At 40.8% G+C, this 8,991-nt stretch overlaps 1 long non-coding RNA gene across 1 annotated transcript; it reads left to right on the forward strand.

The window, feature by feature from the left end:
* The first annotated feature begins 1,284 nt into the window (after positions 1-1,284).
* LOC135983497 (uncharacterized) lies at positions 1,285-6,409 on the forward strand. Its single transcript, XR_010601175.1, has 2 exons — positions 1,285-3,025; positions 3,440-6,409. It is a non-coding gene; the product is annotated as an uncharacterized LOC135983497 (long non-coding RNA).
* The last annotated feature ends 2,582 nt before the right edge of the window (positions 6,410-8,991 follow it).

Consider the following 8,991-nt stretch of genomic DNA (forward strand, 5'->3'; position numbering starts at 1 on the left):
ACAGGGCCACCGTCTCCTCCCTTCGGACCACTATAAACCGGCTGGATACTTTCCAGGTTTATAAGCACCAGTGTGTTAGTTATTAGGACCCCTCTGCCAGATCATCAGTACAGCCTTGTGAAGTTACATATAAGTGGACATAAACTTCCCTCTGAGGGGAAAATCTCCTCAGCCTGAGATCCTGTATCCCCTGGCCCCTGGCAGCCTCCCCATGTGCACCTTCCTCTCCTTTAATTGTTGCCAGCTGATGGGTTGATTGTTCTCATTTACTCATCAACCTCCTGCCTAATTAAGCCATTGAGTACCCATCTCCCAATTAAGTCCATTCCAGGGGATAAAGAGCTGGTAATTTAGTGACCAGAATGCTGGGGCAGCTCTAGGCTCCTAGAACTCTGTCGCAGATGTCAAGCTGGGAACCCAAACGTGCACCAGTATCACTAGCAACTTTGAAAGTCATGGCAGCTGTTGACAAATCACAAGGGTCTCCAGCTCAGGTTTGACTTGTGACAATGTCCAGGGAGTTCTGCTAATATGTGCTGTCTGCCAAATGCAATAGAGGTGTTGATGACATGAAAAGAAGGCAATTGGGCAGGGATGGTATACAATTACTGCAGGAGGAACTTGCAAAAGGATCTGATACAGAGTCAACTGAAGTCAAGGGGATTTTTCCCCCCAATATTTTCATTGATTTTCAGTTTTGTGCATAAGCAAAATGCAAGTTTCTCAATGGTTTTTACAATAACGGCACAGTTCTAGACCTGGTCCAACTTGTTTTTTTAACCACATTAATTTTATTTGGGAGAAAAATGCAGTTTCCTCAACATTGAAATATTTTGCAAAAGCCATTTGACTTTTGAAGACCTTTTTGATGTTTCTCAACCAGAGTCATTAGAAATGAAACAAAGCAACACTTTTCAAAGTTGATTGTATTTTGTCTTTCCCAAACGGAAAAGAATCAAAACTCTCAATATGAAGCTAAACAAGACTTGTCATGTTGTTCATGGGGAAAACAAACAAAATGTTGACACAAAATTGTTTTATTTGAATTATTTTTTACAGGAATAAAATAGGATTTTCAGTCAATTGTCCATTTCTGGTGTTTGTGTGTCATTCCAGAGTTACATTTTTCCTGTTTGGCACCTGTTACTTGAATTAGTTATTTAATTTCTCTGGCTTTTCCTGTAGGGGTCTAATGTCAAACAGTTTTTCCAAAGGAACATTACAGCTACCAACTGTCATTTTTGGTCTACAGGTATTAGCTGAAGTATGCAGACTACTGGATGAAGCTGGTGTGAAAGTTACTAGTGACCCCCCCTTAACAGAGCAGCCTTTATGTCAACCAGGGCCATTAGGGGGAAGCAGACACTTCAAGTACACAGTAGCCTGAACTTTTCAACTGTCTTCCCTTCAAGGCCTTACGGTAGTTGGAGCTGGTCCCAAGCCGGTTTTCACTGACCAGATAGCAAAAGCACGGGTCTGACAACCACCAATCAAGTGTTAACACTGCAAGGACCTTTGTCTGAATGTGTATAAAGGATCTGTAAAATGTGTGTAAGACAGAGTTTTTGTACTAAGGTGCAAAGCTCTCCTTTCTTCTGCAGAATAAAGCAACTCTTCCTTATCCCTGTCTGGCTGTTATTGGCTCTCAGCTAGGTGGACCCGATATTTCGGTAACAGTTTCTGGCGACCACGAAGGGACTATCCTAGCTCGGACATTGGACTCCGGACGGCTGCGGCGAATTGAGAACGGCGCCAACAGGGTGTTTCGCCCCTTTTCTCTGCTTCACCGCAGCCCCTGGAGTTCGTGCTCCGATAAGGTGAGTCCTAATAGGATAAGGAGACACTATCTGGTTCTGGTCTGGTTAACCAGTTAATAAATTTCTGTCTTATACATTTGGGCGTTAGGTGTGTGGACGGAACTGAGCCTCTCATTCGTAATTCCTCAGAGTGGAAGCCATCGCGTGCAATAAAGCTCTGAAATCGTATTAAGATCCTTCTGTCCCGTCCCCTGTAGCAGTCAGTATTAGTAAAAATTCCTGTAATAGGATCCTATTAGGCCATAATTCCCTCTGTTCTCTGTGTAATTCTCTGTTAGAGTGTCAGCAGGCAAGTAAGTGAGTCTCTAGTAATTAGGCCATAATTCCCTCTGTTCTCTGTGTAATTCTCTGTTAAAGTGTCAGCAGGCAAATAAGTGAGTCTCTAGTAAAACCCTCTAAAGATAGCCCTTTAGATTATATGTTAAGTAAATGGTCTTTACCCGGTGTTTAAAAAAAAATAGTTACACCTTGTGTAAAAATTAATGTAGCTAGTGTTGTAAAAATTAAATTGTAAATAAAATGTGCATTTTCCCCAAAACATGTGCAGTGTATATTGTAGCAGAAGTAAAAAAAATGCAAACTTACCAATATAAGTTGTGTTGTCTCTTCCAAATCACTAAGTGTTTAAAAGCAAAAGTTAAAAGTAAAAAGCAATCAAAAGTCTGAAAAAGTTAATTGTGTCCCTTTTTACGTAAAAATTTTTAAGCTGTGAATAGCTTTAGATCTAGAAGCAAGCCAAAAAGCATCTGTATTAATGCAATTTTCTAACTAATAAAGTAAAAGCCACTGAAACCTGGGCTGCCTATAAAACAAATAAAAAAAATATAAAGTAATTCCTCTGTTTTGCCTAAAATCAACAAAAGTATGTGTATATAAAAAAAATATTTTAAGCAATGACTGACTGCCCAGAAGGGGTAGACCTCTGTTCTTTTGTCTTTCAGATCATCAGAAAAAACGGATGCCAGCTAAATAGCATTCAACGTACCATGCATTCGCTGGCACAATAAAAATTATTTTTATGTTCTATGGCCAAAATTGTTGTTAAAATTTGCATACCAACAGTCTTTAAAAGCAAAGACATAGAAAGTTAACCCACTCCCCATATTGCCCATGGGATCCTTCTGGCTACCTCAGATTTCTAGCCAGAGGGCTGGGGAGGGAGAAAAGCTATTGAACACCAGAGGTTGTACCGAGTGAACTCCTCAAAGGTAAGTGTGCTTGTCCTGGTTTGTTGCTCCAAAGCTCTGTAATAAAGTTATTTTACTAAAAAAGTGTACATAGCATACATTAAGTAATAAGACTAATGTACTGTATAATAGCAATTGTGTATGTGTTCATTTTTAAAAGAAAGTGTATAAGTAAAAAGTAAAAGTTTCCTTTGTAAGTTAAAAAAAGCAAAAAAAAAAAAAAAAAAAAAAAAAAAAAACAACGAGTTAACTAAAAAAAAATAGCTAGCAAGCTCAGTCCAAAGATAAGATGCTGGCACCACCCAAAGACACTGCCCACAGCTAAAACTTGGCTAATAGCCAAGAAAAGGGGGGCCTGAATGTGCCCAAGCAACTATAAAATCTGCAAAACACTGCCAGGCATTAATGAAATGTGTTAGGTTTTTTTTCTCACAGATAAAAGAAGTGCTACCCAAAGACCCTAGCAGCCCTGCCGTTCATTGAAACAAGGAGACTGAGTCTATATAAAGTTCATCAACGAAAGACTGCTTTGGCTCCCCACTGGAAAGGCTCTTTCCAAGTGCTGTTAACCACCAACACCGCTGTGAAGTGCCAAGGACTACCTGCCTGGACCCATGCTTCTCACTGTAAAAAGACCCCTCCACCTCGGGAGGACTCTTCGACTAATAAGAGTATTTCTCCTTCTAGCTCTGCTGTGCCTTCTGGACAGCAAAAAAAAAAGAAAAAAGACAAAGTAAAGTGCTAGTAACCTCTCCCTTGTCCACTGACAGACCTACTGTGCCTCTAAATTTTTCTAAAAAAAGCAAAACCATTACAGGGTAATGTGCTAGTAACCTCTCCCCTGTATAATGCTAAACCACACTGTTTCAAAAAAAAAAAACAAAAACCACTTGCTTCATTAAAACCACCAAAGTCCAGGGATTCCTGACTACAAGAGATATTAAAAACTGACCCTAGTAAAAAAACAAAAAATTATACACTGGCAAAAAAAACCTTGTAAAACCCATGCTTAAAAATGTAGTATAGTACTACACCAAAAAAAAATGTATTAAAGTATCAATGAACTGTGATTAACACTACACTAGGAACTGTTAAATTTTCATTACCCTTATTCAGTTTCCAGATCACCACTACATACCCAAATTGCTCACAGGGGGCTGCCATTAAATTAGCACAACAAAAAGTTTAAGTTATTTCCTCTAAAAAAAAAAGTAACTTGACCAGATCCCTATGGGATGGGGCCAAAAGTGCAGCAACAGTTTAAAATATTTTTAAAAACCAAAAACATAATAAAAAATTAAAGCACAGCTAACCCAGGTACAGGCTAGAATTGGTGAGTTACATGTTATCTCCGCCCTTAGTTCTATGACCCAGAAGTTGCTAACATAAATAGTATTAAATATCACTGAGGCTAAGAAAGCATTGCAGTAAAATCTAGCATGCTCAGAAATTCAAGATTTCCTGAATGACCAGCTAATGGCCATTCGGAATGATCTAGAGCATCAGGCTTGGCCCACTGCCCTTACAGACACATCAGGAGTACCATCTGATCTGTAGCCATAAAAACATACTTAAAAACTTTCTAGGTAAAAGTGTAAACGTTCTCAGTGCTCCTTCCAAGCATACAGACCGGTTCAAAGAGTGTGGGCTCCCACATACCGAATCCTGCCGGGTCCATAAAAAAAATGCATGTGAAATTAAGTAATTCACCAAGACATCTGAAAAATTAAACCTCCTGGTATGCCCAATCAATTTTTAGTCAGTGCTCCTGGGATTACATCTGACATTTAAATAAAGTTAAAAAGTCAATAAACATTTTGGCCATTACAACCCCCACAGCTTCAGTGTATCCGTAAACTGAAGCCAGGAAAAGTTGTTACTCTTCATGACTACGTTTGCTGGGAGGGTAAAAGACAAAGAACTACCCTAGCAGGACACTTATTTTTTTAAGCTAATAATAGCTGTGTGTATGTTAAAGCCACCACATTGCAAAACATACATTTTAATCTCATTACCACTGCAGGCAATCATATTATTTACTGGCCTGCAAATAAAATTTTGCAAGTAGTCCTTAAGTTCCAAATACCCTTTAATTGAACTAGTTTAGTATCTAATAAATTTCAGAATTTGTTTTCACTGTTACCAGAAATTCAGAAAATCTCTGAAGTACAAAAGCAAATTCACATGCTTCAAAATATATATCAAGTTAAAAAGTATGCCTTTCATACTGTTAATAAAGTATCTATTTTATGTACTAAGTATAATGTATTGTGCTTTATAACTAAAGCTGTACAACAACCCCATTATAGTATTGCTATAAGAATGTTATTGCTTGTATTGTTATTAGTTATTTTAAAATTATGTTATTATTGTAAAAAACGTAATAATAGTAATACCTTTCATGTCCATGCTCATCATGCATTGTCATTACATCCAATCAAAACCCTTTAAGTTAAAACATCTAAAGTAAAATCTAAATTCCAAAACTTAATGCAAATAAAAATTTAAAAATGTTTGTTGTACTAGTATACAAAAAAAAAAAGTTGTAAAAACAAAAAAAAAACTGACAAAAAAAAAATGCAATGCATGACAGTTCGTTAGCAAAAGTTAGGCTAACTGTAACCCTAATAATGCAAAATTTGTAAAAGCAAAAAATGTGTAAAGCAAGTAAAAAAAAACTGTGTGAGAAGTTGTTGCGACCTTGTGTAAATAATATAGAATGTAGACTAAGAGTCTACATTAGTAAGCAAAACAAAATATCAAAATAACCTATGTATAAACAAAATGCTGCTGTTGTTTTCCATGCTGTATCTCTTAATCACACCTTTAGTTTTAAAAACCTCCTTCCAGACCTTGGGTCATAGTTTACAGGGCTCTTTCAAACAATTGTTAAATAAATTCTTTTCTTTCTATGTGTTATTTAGACAATAATACAATGTGCCAAATGCCTGTGTAATGCTATAATCAAAAGCTCTGCTGTCCATAAGAAAACCCAGTATCTGTCCCTCCAGCTTAATCGCAAATTGCATAACGGGCCTGACAATTTTTGAATTTGTCAGGCCCGAAGGAGGGACTGTGAAAGTTACTAGTGACCCCCCCTTAACAGAGCAGCCTTTATGTCAACCAGGGCCATTAAGAAGAAGCAGACACTTCAAGTACACAGTAGCCTGAACTTTTCAACTGTCTTCCCTTCAAGGCCTTACAGTAGTTGGAGCTGGTCCCAAGCCGGTTTTCACTGACCAGATAGCAAAAGCACGGGTCTGACAACCACCAATCAAGTGTTAACACTGCAAGGACCTTTGTCTGAATGTGTATAAAAAATCTGTAAAATGTGTGTAAGACAGAGTTTTTGTACTAAGGTGCAAAGCTCTCCTTTCTTCTGCAGAATAAAGCAACTCTTCCTTATCCCTGTCTGGCTGTTATTGGCTCTCAGCTAGGTGGACCCGATATTTCGGTAACACTGGCATTTGAACAGAATTCCCTTTGTAAAAATTAAATAATATGTCCCCCATTCTTTCCCTCGCTCCTGTTTCTTCTCACCTCTTCTAATAAACTCCTTTATTTTCATCTGAAGGTTTTCCAAGCATTCCAAAAGCTGATCTCTATATATGGCTACTGCTATTATTAATACTAATTCCCAAACAGAAACCTTTCCTATAAAAAAGTTAAAGTTGGAAACCTATTTTACCCCAAACCATACTCTGTGAACAAAAACTGCAACTTTTTACAAATGCAGAATTAATGGAAATTATTGTTTCTATTACAATAGTTCCCAGAGGCCCCAACTTGCTAGGCATTGTACCGACTCATAGTGAGAGACAGTGCTTGCCCAAACAGCTTCCAATCTAAGCAAACAAAGGGGGAGGAGGACACAGAAGAGATGTGACTTGTTTGTGCTTATATGAACAACCAGCACCAGAACCAGGAATAGGACACTGGTCTCTTGACTTATACAGCAGCGCCAGCACCCTACCCACCGGATCACCTGTTCAAGTGAGTCCATTTTTATTTGGTAGAATTTTTCACGCATTTTGCACAGCTGTAAGTGACTGCACACAAGGTAGATAATAAAGGTGGAGAATCATGCTTCAAGAAATCCCAGAGCCTAATCCTCGTTTTATTTACACTAGCTTCACACGGGCATATCCTTACGGATTTTGGTGGAGTTACTCCTGATTTACACCAGAGTACATGAGATCAGAGTCAAACCTATGGATTTTCAGGGGACCCCGTTGACTACTGCTCAGGATATTTCCTGGAGTTCACCATCATCGATAATGAAATGAAATACAAATTGAAGAGGTTCTGAAATGGAAGATGAGTTTATAAGATACTCAGAGAATGTATGTCAGCAGTTAGATACAGGAAAGAAAAATGTATGTGATGTTTGTTTATTTTTCATTCACTTGCTGAGTTTGTTTCTTTCTATTTCAGAACTATTTCAAAACGTTTTGATGGCTTTTTCACCATGTCATCTATTCTGGGAGTCAAAAACTCTGCTCATAGACATTGGCAACCCACTGGCCTGTGACACGGGAATGCGCGTCTCTGAAGCAGCACTTCAGTTTGGAACTGACAACACTTTACATACAGGTGTAGCATCTGCACAAATCCCATTGGAGGGTAACAATAACCTTTCAGGGCCCTGCTAACATATACAATTTTCAATACTGCCTGTAAGTACACTAGTTGAAGTGCAGACCACTGATCGGGGTGCTAACATGGGAGAGGGAGGTTCAGTTCCTTCCTCTGCTAGACCTCCTTTGTGACTTTGCACAAGTCACTTTGTTTGTGTCTCAGTTCCCCCTCTGTAAAATGGGGATATTAGTACTTCCCTACCTCCCAGGGGTGCAGTGAGGCTATGTAGAAGTCTCGGCCGAGGTTCGGCCCTCAGCAGGGCTGTGGGGTATCCCACCGCCTCACTCTGGTCTGCCGTCAGTCCTGGTCCAGCGGTAGTGTGGGATAGCAGGGACTGAGTCAATGAGTTAGGGGTCCCAGCCTCTCTAGGCCAGGGGAAACGGGACGCAGGCCCTCCCACTGCACTGTGACCCAGCCCGGGGACCTAGCAGCGGTGGAAACTAACTGCTGTCAGTGGGGATCCTGGCCGCAACACACCGACATAGGCTCTGGCAGTGCTGCAGCCAGACTGGGGTCGGCTGCCCACGGGCTACTTCCACACTCCCCCTCGTAGGGCACCTGGGCCGTACTAGTGTCCTCGGTGGTCTCCACCAGCATCGGTTCCTCCGGGTAGGTAGCGAAGGGCAGGTCCAGCTCCTCCTCGGGGTAGCTGGAAAGGGGCAGGCTCGGCCAGTCCTCCTCGGGGTAGCTGGAGAGGGGTAGGCTCGGCTGGCCTGGTGAGTCCTCAGGCCGGACGCGGCCTGCTGCTGTCTCCCAAGTGGGAGCTCGGCCACAGATGTCTGCTCTCTCCGGCAGCTTGTTCTCCACTGAGGTCTGCAGGCGGGCTTTTATACTTCCGGGTCGGCACCGTGACCTCTGAGGGGTGGGTGCTGGACCCGGTGGCTCCGCCCACGTTGGTGTTAGGGGAGGTTTGGCCCTCAGCGGGGCTGTGGGGTATCCCACCACCTTGCTACAGGCTAACTACATTAAAACAGTGCGAGGCTTTCAGATACTGCTGCATTGGGAGCTGTATAAGTACTTAAGATAGATGGAAGATGAGGAACGATTTGAACAGGGTGGCCATTTCCTGTCATAGAGAAACTCTGTTAAGAGTGAAGGTTCGTGTGAAGAGAAGAACAACACTTTAGAATAAGGGCATGTCTACATGAGCACTTGCTATGTGGCAAAGTGAGGCGTAAATATACAGCGCTCCAGCGTCCCATACACTGTCTGTGCAAGTGAACCCAACTGGTGTGGATGAAATGTTCCTTTGTGTGAATGGATCAATTGTGGTTTGAAATGTAAGTGTGCCTTAAGAGAGTTCCACAAGAGGTGCTTCCATTGTTTGTAGTCACTATCTTCTTGCTGTG

Source organism: Chrysemys picta, chromosome 5 (genome assembly GCF_011386835.1).
Source record: "Chrysemys picta bellii isolate R12L10 chromosome 5, ASM1138683v2, whole genome shotgun sequence".
In the NCBI taxonomy this organism is placed as follows: Eukaryota; Metazoa; Chordata; order Testudines; family Emydidae; genus Chrysemys; species Chrysemys picta.